This window comes from Ixodes scapularis, unplaced genomic scaffold (genome assembly GCF_016920785.2).
Source record: "Ixodes scapularis isolate PalLabHiFi unplaced genomic scaffold, ASM1692078v2 PGA_scaffold10__122_contigs__length_95168666, whole genome shotgun sequence".
Classification (NCBI taxonomy): Eukaryota; Metazoa; Arthropoda; class Arachnida; order Ixodida; family Ixodidae; genus Ixodes; species Ixodes scapularis.
The window spans coordinates 91,769,009-91,779,053 of record NW_024609836.1 but is presented as its reverse complement, the minus strand read 5'-3'; the positions used below and the strand labels follow the sequence as shown (position 1 = coordinate 91,779,053).

At 45.7% G+C, this 10,045-nt stretch overlaps 1 long non-coding RNA gene across 1 annotated transcript; it reads left to right on the top strand.

Annotated features, from left to right (window-relative positions):
• Window positions 1-729: 729 nt before the first annotated feature.
• Window positions 730-6,494, top strand: LOC115316810. The gene is made up of 5 exons (XR_006077327.1): window positions 730-755; window positions 1,185-1,363; window positions 3,249-3,266; window positions 4,593-4,694; window positions 6,226-6,494. It is a non-coding gene; the product is annotated as an uncharacterized LOC115316810 (long non-coding RNA).
• The last annotated feature ends 3,551 nt before the right edge of the window (window positions 6,495-10,045 follow it).

Below are 10,045 nucleotides of genomic sequence, written 5' to 3'. Positions count from 1 at the left end.
CACTGTAAGCGGAGCGCTTGAGTCAGCCGCGTCAAATGGCCGCCTGCCACCGGGGAAGGTGGGACCTTGACCGCGCTTCTGCGGCGGCAGCGTCCGTGGCTTCGTCGCCGCTGCAGCATTTCCTGAACATCCGTCGCGGAGGAAACGCTGCCTCGCCGCGTCTCCACAACACGCACATCGCTCGCGCACGCCGAGAATGAACGCTGCGTGTTTCTTGGCGCTCCTTGTGGGGGCCGTCTGTCTACGAGCGGAAGCTGACGATAAAGGTATTTTGAACGCTTTCGATGATTTCCATAATAGGCCTGTAGCCCGAGGCGTGCTTCTTTCTTGCCTGACGGTGCTCTCATGTTGGTCAAACAAAATTTGTCTGCAGAGATGTTCGGGGAACACGAGGCAAACATGCTGCGAACATGTTTAAGGCGTGTCGGCGGAACACCTTGTTTTTTGTATAATATATGTACGAGAAGAGTCACTGCGGCCTTTTTTTGGTTTTTTAATTATATTTCACTAAGAAATGTATTGCTCGCTGTTGCCAATTGTCTTTGTACGTTGCCATTTATCTCCATGTGTTAGAAGCTCGTGGATGTGTGACTTCGCCGCGTTGCACTCGAATTGCCACTGATCAGCTGCAGTGAGTGACAAGGGCTCGATGGTTGATTTATTCAAGTTTTATTGGCAGCTGCAGTGTTGAGAATTCGTAAGTCGGTCTACCTGGGCGGCTCTATGTTGATGATTCAAGAGATGCTCTTACTCAGGTTCGTATACATTTTGAGTGTTAGCCATATTGAGATTTTCACCTCTTCGGGGTTTGGGTGCCTGGTATGTAAGCTATGTGTAGACCGGGAAAATTGTTAAATAAAGTAAATATATAAACAAAATACGGCCATTTGTTAGGCCTATGGTTCGAAAAGCAATGAGAAAATGGACGGTTTCCCGGGTTCGCTCTTTTCCGATCCCATACTTTTCGTTTCTGACTTCAGAAAATAATGAGTATATATATATATATAGCTTTTTTTACCCCGTTTATTCTTTTCGCATATACCTCTGCTTCTTCGATGGCTAACCTTAGCACTGACGCTATTTAACGACTATATTCTTAAAATCTAGGCCTTTGAATTGCCGACGGAGGTGACTGCATCCGTCGATGATTATCGCGAATAACAAAAGTACACTATTTTGAGGAGAGAGTGTGTCATACGTTTAGCGAGGGCGTCCCATATCAAAAAAGAAAAACCTTCAGTTCAGGATTCGAAGGAACCGCACGCGGAGGCCAAAGCACACTGCAAGGACGTGGCCTTCGGATGTCCCGACGGCTACGAGTGCAACACGCCCAAAGAAGGATGCAGCGGACACTGCGACTGCTGTGAGTTCCTTCTCCCAACACTTCCCGTTCCACTTTTGTGAAGTTTAACAAATATCGAGTCTTTAAAACCCCGGCAAGTAATAGTAACAAGAAAGCTTGAGAAATATATTAAAACAACTTTTTTTGTATATTTTTTTTTATAGAGATGCGTTATAACTTGTTACACTATACTCTGTTTCACCTTATGATGTACCACAGGAAAGGCTACAAGGGCGAGCTCCTTGCTCTAGGGCACAACGCGGCGGCACAAGCTCTCGTACGTTAAAGGCTGAATGAACTCCATGGAACGAATTATGGGACGAATAACTGGCGAACGCTGCCCGACGGCACGCTCGTTTTGCGCGCGACGTAGCAGCCACTGTGTTCATTCCATGCGCAGAGCAAAAGCCGCCGGAAAAAATTCTTAGGTTATTCGCAGCATATTCGTCCCATGGAGTTCAGCCTTAAAGGAGCGATGCAACAATTTTTGTACTGTGCACAAATACCGCTTAAATCGGATCCCTAACGTTAATGACCTATGAAACACGCGTTTGGTTTTCACCCCACGCAATAGAAGTCCCAGAAAAAAATTTAAGAAAAACGAGCGGCGTTCACCCCCTCAACTCGCAGCCAGAACAAGCGGCCACGTGATCTGGAGCCGATTATATGCCGCCAGTGTTGATCATAGCCACGCGCAGGGGTTGGCAAAGCGCAGGACACGCGCTGAGTTCCAGACATTGTTATGGCTCGGCTGTTGTCGTCGTTGCAGCGATTGGACACGGGTCACAACCCGAATGCTTCTCGAGCTAGCAATTGTCACGAGCCCAAGTCGAGTGCCCACGCAATGCTCGGGTCCAATCTATGAACCGCATTCAAATATCGTCACTTGGGTGTACTGGGATCCCCGAGTTACGTCATCAAATTTTGCAAAGGAGAGATTGAATGAAAATGATCGCTTTTGTCCTTGAAATTACACCGCAACAAAGGAGTTTCTTGGCCAATGGCGTTCCGTGTGGGTATCCTTGAGTCCGAGGTGTGCCAGTAAGCTAGTGTAGAGAGAAAAACATTCCAATTGAATATCGTTGCACAGCTCCTTTAAGAGTAGCTCCCAACGCTATGAACTCTCGCTTCTAGCCTTGTCTGCGGTACAACATAAGGTGAAACGGAGTATAGGCTGTGCACTTTCTGGTTTTAACAGAAAACATCCACCGGTGACAAACATACAAAACCGGTTCAATCCGAAATACACCGGTGGTTCAATATTTTCTCCCTGACGAAAACCGAAAAACAACGGTCGTTGAACCTTCTCTTCGAAACTCCTCCTCCGTTGAGGTTCGTCAAACGTATTATATTGTGAATAACAATTTTCGTCCTCTTTATTTTTTTTTTCCACCGATGATAACGTTTTTTTTTCTTTTTTGCCCCGTCTCGAGCTGCCCAACCGAAAAAGACCCGAAATACATCAAAAATACGAAATAGATATAGGAGATACATTTAAAAAAAATGTTTAGACCTAGAAGACCATAGCTATAGCTCTGCAGGGCACTGAGCATAACGAAACCTGATGATCGGTGTCCCAGCGCAGACTCTTCTCTAGGTCTAGACCACCGTGGTCTAGACATATGTTCAGTCTCGCCATTCGCCGAGCTCTCTGCGTATAGACTACAGCGATTGACTCACCAAAGTGCTCTGCGGAAAAGTAGACGCTGCAGATATATTTACCCCGCTTTTATACCCGTTATGCTTTTAGGTTCGGTACTTTTAAGATGCTTTATTTATTAAATAATTTACGAGGTATACGATATAATTCCAGGAAGGCCTTCCTAGTAGAGAATATGACGTTTGAAATAGTTTCGTAGCACATTCGTACAAACTAATAAGTTTTTTTTTTCTTTTGTTCATACAGATGACCCTGTAGGAAACGGTAAGCGAAAAATATTTTTGTAATGCACTATTATTAAGATGTTTTCCGTAAAACATATACAGCGTGTCCCCCCCTCCCCCTACCCCCCTTTTTTTTAGAAAAATTGATTTTTTTTACTGCAAAAATAAATTACGCATAGCTGAACCCTTAGCCTCCGTTAAAATGAGAAGCAAGTATTCAGAACAAGATGCCAAAGATTCCGAATTGACCCGTTGCCTTATTTAATAAGTATAAATGTCTTTTTTCTAAAAATTTTAATAGGAAAAGGGAGCCCATTCTTCGTGACTCAATCCATTCATCACCATATATGTGTGTGGGCTTCGCTGGCCACGATATTTTCGGTAAAAAGTTTTAAAATCGCCTAATTGTTTTTTTTTTAAAGAATCACATAACGACAAGTTCTGAAACTTTGCTCTGGTCTTGACCGCTAACGGTATCATTTGGGCAAAGAACAAACTTTTGACTACGCCTAGTTTATTTTTGCGATGAAATAAACATCGTAAGTTAATTATTTGTTTTCGGGACCCCCTGTACACAAAAGTATGAATTCTCGTTTGTGCCTCTAGAATTTTGTTCTGCGTTTGGTGATAGCGTCTAATATATTTTGGTAACGCAAAGAAGCAAACAAATTTTTTATTTTTTTTTTGTGATCAGAAGTTTTGCGCGTACTTTGCGAAGTACAAAGCGCTTTCGTCGAAGCCTGCAGTGAACGGAGTCTAAAGGCCCGTTCACACTCTTGCGACCGAGTACGACTGAGAGAGACAAGATCTCTTACAACTTCTTAAATGTTTCTAGAATGAGGGAACACACTGACATTGTGGCGCCATCTATGCGGTGACCCTAGAACTGCATTTCACAAAAGCGAAGGTTTTGCGGGATTTCCGAGGTCAAATGTGCGTAATACCCATAGAAAGGCTCGTTTATAACATTGACAAAAGTTTTTCGAGCCAAAAAAGAAAGGATATTGCGCGAGAAATAAAAAAAAAAATATGCCGGACCGCCGAGTTTACACTGCTTCCCAATAGATGGCGCCAGTGTGCTCTCTGGTTTAAGAAGTTTTAAGGAACCCAGGTTTAAGAGGTCGCAAGCAGTCGCAAGAGTGTGAACGGGCCTTAAACGTTAAGCGCCATTCACACTCTTGCGACCGAGTAAGACTGAGAGAGACCAGACCAGTTTTTAAGCCTCTTGCGATCTCTTAGGACCAGCTCGGCTGCATCGCATCCGGTCCTAAGAAGTCGCAAAAGGCTTAAAAACCGGTCTGGTCTCTCTCAGTCGTATTCGGTTGCAAGAGTGTGAACGGACCTTTAGAGTTTTGCGTGCTCGCAGTGACCCTTCCGCAGGGTTGTCCCGTCCGAGTGAAGCCGTGCAAGGAGGGCCACTTCTGCGTCCCGGAGAAGGCCGGCGAGTGCCTGTCCTGCAACTGCGACAGTGAGTCCAAAGACCGGTTCACACAGACACCGTTCTTTTTACAGCGGAGCTGTTAAGGACTAGGTTCCCCAGGATCGTGTCCGTGTATGTCGACACAAACCTACCTGGACAGCTACCGCCATCTATAAGCGCCGGCGGCAAGCACACAACCAGTATGGTTTCCGCCGTCACTCGTAGATGGCGGCAACCTTTCCAGCTATCGTAGAAGCTGGGCGCGTTGGTGGGAATTCATCGTATGGGAAACAGCGCGAAAAACAGACGATGACGAAGAAGAAGCACACAGTGCAGCGAGTAAAGCTCCGCTGGTCTTCGTTCGTCACGAGAGTTGAACGGCTGAACGTTTTTTTTTTACGTTTTCTTACGATACGAACTTGTAAGTCACCGAAACATCCTTGCTTCGAATGTCGCGTACAAAGGTATACTTGGTCGCTACGCTTCACGCGGAGCACGAATGTTCTGGGGACTCTTGACATCAGCAGACGTAAGCTAACGTAAGCAGACGGTGCTGTGGGAACCGGCCTTACCACGTATCTTTCTCTCTCCTTGCGCTCTCTCTCTCTCTCTCGTCTCGATTTTCCGGTGACTCTGACAGTTGGGCGCGTTGGTGCTGAATTTGAGAATACATGACAGCGCTCGAGGACAAGAGCAAATGAGTCCATGTTAGCCCTCGAGGACATCAACAAAGATGAACAATGACAAAACGAAATCAGCAAGAAATGTGCGCTAACTTTCAGCCGTTTAATCGCGGAAAAGACGAAACCATACTCACTGTGCCATCGCGCCACAATCAACTCGTCCGATGTCCCACCATCGCTTGCAAGAACTCAATCTCCTTGTCTGCAAGTTCAATGGAGGCTGCACTGTCGTGTATCCGGTACAGTATACGCGTCGACGTATATACTCATCACAAACGGTAATAGCGCAGTCGATTACAATCAAATGCAAATCCGTGAACCATAATGTAAAACCGGGGTCACTCAGCTATCGCATCACACAGACGACACTCTGCACGCACCGTCTGAGGCTTGTTTCTTTATTGACCATTGGCCATAGAAATACTGCCTGCAGACATGTTCATAGTATGCATGTGTGAAGCAACCAGGCTTCGGACATGCTTGAGGTGCGTCCGCACACAATCAAGGAGATTTAGGGAACCGTTTTTGCACATCCGATACGGTATGCGGAAAGCCAGTCGTCTGCTTCTTTTGCAGGGGTTGCCGTGACGTCAGAACGACGCCGTGTTCTGATTGGCTCCGATTGAATGATAGTTGGTAGAGCTCAAAGCAAGCTGCCTTGAGATCCTACCCACCGTCCTTCAATCAGAGCCAATCAGAGCTCATCATTCTGACGTCACCACAACCCCCCCCTCCCCGACCCCTCCCGCAAAAGAAGCAGACGAACTTGCGCTCCGCATACGATGGGCCCTCCAATACGAACTGCGCATGCGCGAGTCTTCTACGGTAGCACATGAGCAGTTCGTACCAAAGGGTATCGTCAGCCTTTGTCTGAAGTATACTATGTTGGTTCGCAGCACCCTGCGCCCAGGCAACGGGCATGTTCTCGTGCCAGCCCAAGGAGAACCAGGCTTGCACCAGGCGCCTGGTGCGCGGCAGCTGCCCGGTCTGCCAGTGCGAGACGTGTCCCCCGCACGACTGCCCGAGGGACTGCTACGTCATCCAGCTGGACGCAGGCTGCAAGCAGGTGTGCATCTGCACCGCCAAGGACGGCGTGCCCTTCGCCCTGCTCAGTGCCAGCACCGTCCAGTACTAATAAACGCCGAAACCGTTCCGGATGCCTCAATGTCCAGTTCTGTTTAGGGATGACGTGCTTTCCCGATGCCGACAGCGCACGCACTTACGTGGCAAATACAAAGAGATAGCCGAAAGCAAAATGTATAGCGGCGCAGTCAACGCCAAGAGCGCGTGAAGGGAGACGCTCTTTCACGCCCTTCGGAACAAAAAAGAAAAATAAGCACTGGAAACAAAATGACCAGATGTCATCACTCTAAGCAAAGCACACATGAAGGTACCCTATATTCTGTCCGGGAACGCGACAGAACAGCACACGACAAAACAGCACGCGACAAAACAGCACGGTCAAAACAGCACGCGTCAAAACAGCACATCGTCAAAGCAGCACGGCGACAAAACAGCAAGCGTCAAAATAGCACGAGACAAAATAGCGCAGCGTTAAAACGGCAAAGCGACAGAAGAGCACGTGCCAAAACAGCATGGCGTCAAAACAGCACAGCGACAAAAGAGCACGTATGCAGCAACTTCAAGCGTGCTCTTCACCTCCCTTTGCGCGAATATTTTCGAACCTCCTTAACCCTTTCATTTATTGTCGCTAGGTTATAAAGGAATTTATTGCCTATTTTATTGCTAAGTCAGTGTCCCGACTGGTGCTGCTGTGTGATTGCTAAAAACAAACGAAGTTAGCAGTAGTTACTACTGCTTAACTGCGCTGATTTCTGAAGAGATTGGGTTGTTAGAAGTGACATCTTAGCGTCAATGTTGGCCGCGTTGTCTGGTCTCTTTTTTATTTTTTATTTTTTTTAGACCCAGCGAAAGAGGAAAAGTTATTGGGAAAAAGAAATCCATAAGTTCAAGTTATGAACCGTCTGGTTTGCGGCGGTACGGTGAGGGTACTCGTCGTTTCGTAATTACCACCTAAGCGTAAAACGACCCCCAAAAAAGCGGGAGATGCGCCGATTACAGATGCATTGATAGAACCGGGAAGGTAAGGCAACTTTTAGTGAAAAGACGGTGAGAGTGCAGGCGAGCTGGTGGTAGCTAATCATGTCGTATTACACCTGAGACTGCGGTGGAAGAAATCGGAAGAACTTTCAGCAGAAGGAACAGACACAGAGAACGTCTCAAACTCAGCTCATCTGAGTTTGAGACGTTCTCTGTGTCTGTTCCGAGTTTGAGACGTTCTCTGTGTCTGTTCCTTCTACTGAAAGTCCTTCCGATTTCTTCCGCCGCAGTCTCAGGTGTAATACGACATGATAAGGCAACTTTAATGTCGAGCGAATTCAAGGTGTACCATGGGCACGGATTCTGCGGGGATCATTCGCCGTGAACAAGATTTCCCGGAAACACGCGACTGCGGCTTGCAGGCGAGAAGTTGTTTTCAGTTAAATTCACAGATTATTGCCGACGAAGGGGCCTCGATCGAGTGGGAACCGGTGAAGCAGAAACATGCCGTAGCCTGAATGCTGTTGCCGTACAGCATGGGCTAAGCACACCGTCGCCGCACATACTTCTTTTTTTCTTTTCTTTTAACAACTAACAAAAACGCATTGCCGTGCGAATGATTCCTTTATTGTAGACGACATCACCAGCTAACTTGCGCGTCAATATTAGCAGAACTGCTCGAGAAAAAGCCATAATACGCACCAGCGGGGGCTTCGGTATTGCCCAGGGAGCCTTCATGTGCGCATCGAGTATACTCCCCACATGAGAACGGATTTGACATATTGGCCGTCGACGAATTGGCTTTCGACGAATTGGCCTAGACCCTCCATTCCTTTACAGTGCCTACTTTGAGACATGAATTTTTAAACTCCATACGCTCTATTTAGGGTTCAGCGTTTTTGACTTAAACTGATAAAACCGGTAAAAGTACGACGAAATATTTTTTACGAATCCGGTTTTAACTGAAAGAGGTGGAGGGATGGGTGGGGGAATGCATTACTGACCGTATGACCACTTCCTTTCGCAGTTTTCAGCTTGTCTCCCGAGATCGGTTCAACTTTCAACAAAAGTTGAACCGACGTAATGGTCTTCAGGACGAAATCTGGGTTTTTCACCTGATAGGGATTTTTGTGCCGAATTCTTTGTTCAAAGAAGAGAGTTTAATCGTGAACTGTACAATGAAATTAAAGGGCATTCGTAAATGCCGCACATTTTTTAGCACCCCTAGCTTCCGTCTATATACTAGAGGAGGGCATAAATACGATTGCAGTATTGCCGTTTCTTGGTCTGCGCGAATCAACCACCTCTCGCAGTTGTGAAAATCGGGGAAAGACGCACTGAGTACAATGCTTGCAAATTTTTGGATTTTGATATTTGCTTCTCCGACCGAAGTGGTAGTAAAGCTGATCCCTACTGAAAAAAAGTATATGAATCTATATAAGAACTGATATGAAATATCCAAAAACTGATATGCAACATATGAAACTGATATGAAATATCCAAAAACTGATATGCGATATAAGAGCTGATATGAAATACCCATAAACTGATATGCGCTATATAAGAACTCATATACAATATATGCCAACTGATATGAATGTGTCCAATAAACATATCAGAAGTAAATTCATATAATTTATTTTCAGTATACGACGTGCCGCGCGGGAAAGCAAACACGTGGCTTAAAACCGCAGTGGAGCGGCTTGATTTACTGGCTTTCAAATAATTACGGCATGAGCGTTTACTTTTTATAAAGAGATTCGTCCCCTAAGCCGTTCTAAATACTCTCAGAGGTATGACATTACTGAACAAAAACCACCACGCTGAAAATATTATTTATTCCGTAGGTGGTCACCGAAAAACTCCGTACTTACAAAACGACCTGTATAAAAGGCGGAAACGCAGAGCTTCGAAGTAGTTATTGGGTGTGCTGTTGTATTCATGTTTGTTGTGCCGCGTATGTGTATGCACTCAATGTATTTGTTCAACTCATGCTCGTGATGTATCTGCATGGTGGCGTGAGTAAATAAATATTTTTGTAGCACATGAATTGGGCGGTACCTAGCGCCACCTAGCCTAGTGTAATGATATGCGGCATATGAAACTGATGTGAAATAATAAGAATTCATATAATTTTTTTCAGTAGGGATATTCGTCCTGTGTACAAATGCGACGATAATGCCAGATCCAGATAGGGCCCCAGTGCGTTTTGCAGAACAGGTTGCGTCGGCTGCCACAGACAGCAACAAATAAGAAATCCAGTACCTGTTTTACTCACTATACATTTTAAACAAACGCCTTTGAATATTGCTTTTTGGTCAGTATACTGGTTTTCGTCAATAAACCGAAAAGAACTGAAAAGTTTATGCGTCTGCAAATATTCTCAGCAATCAACCGAAATCTTCTGCTTGGAATAAAAACCGAAAAATGTACGCCGAGTTTTAAAATAATAAAAACCAAAAACGCCAAACCCTAGCTATATTCTCAATGTCTTGTTTTGACGTTGTGCTGTTCTGACGCTGTGCTGTTTTGACGCCGTGCTGTTTTGGCACGTGCTCTTCTGTCGCTTTGCCGTTTTGAGGCTGTGCTGTTTTGTCGCGTGCTATTTTGGCGCGTGCTGTTTTGTCGTCGTGCTGTTTTGACGCTGTGCTGTTT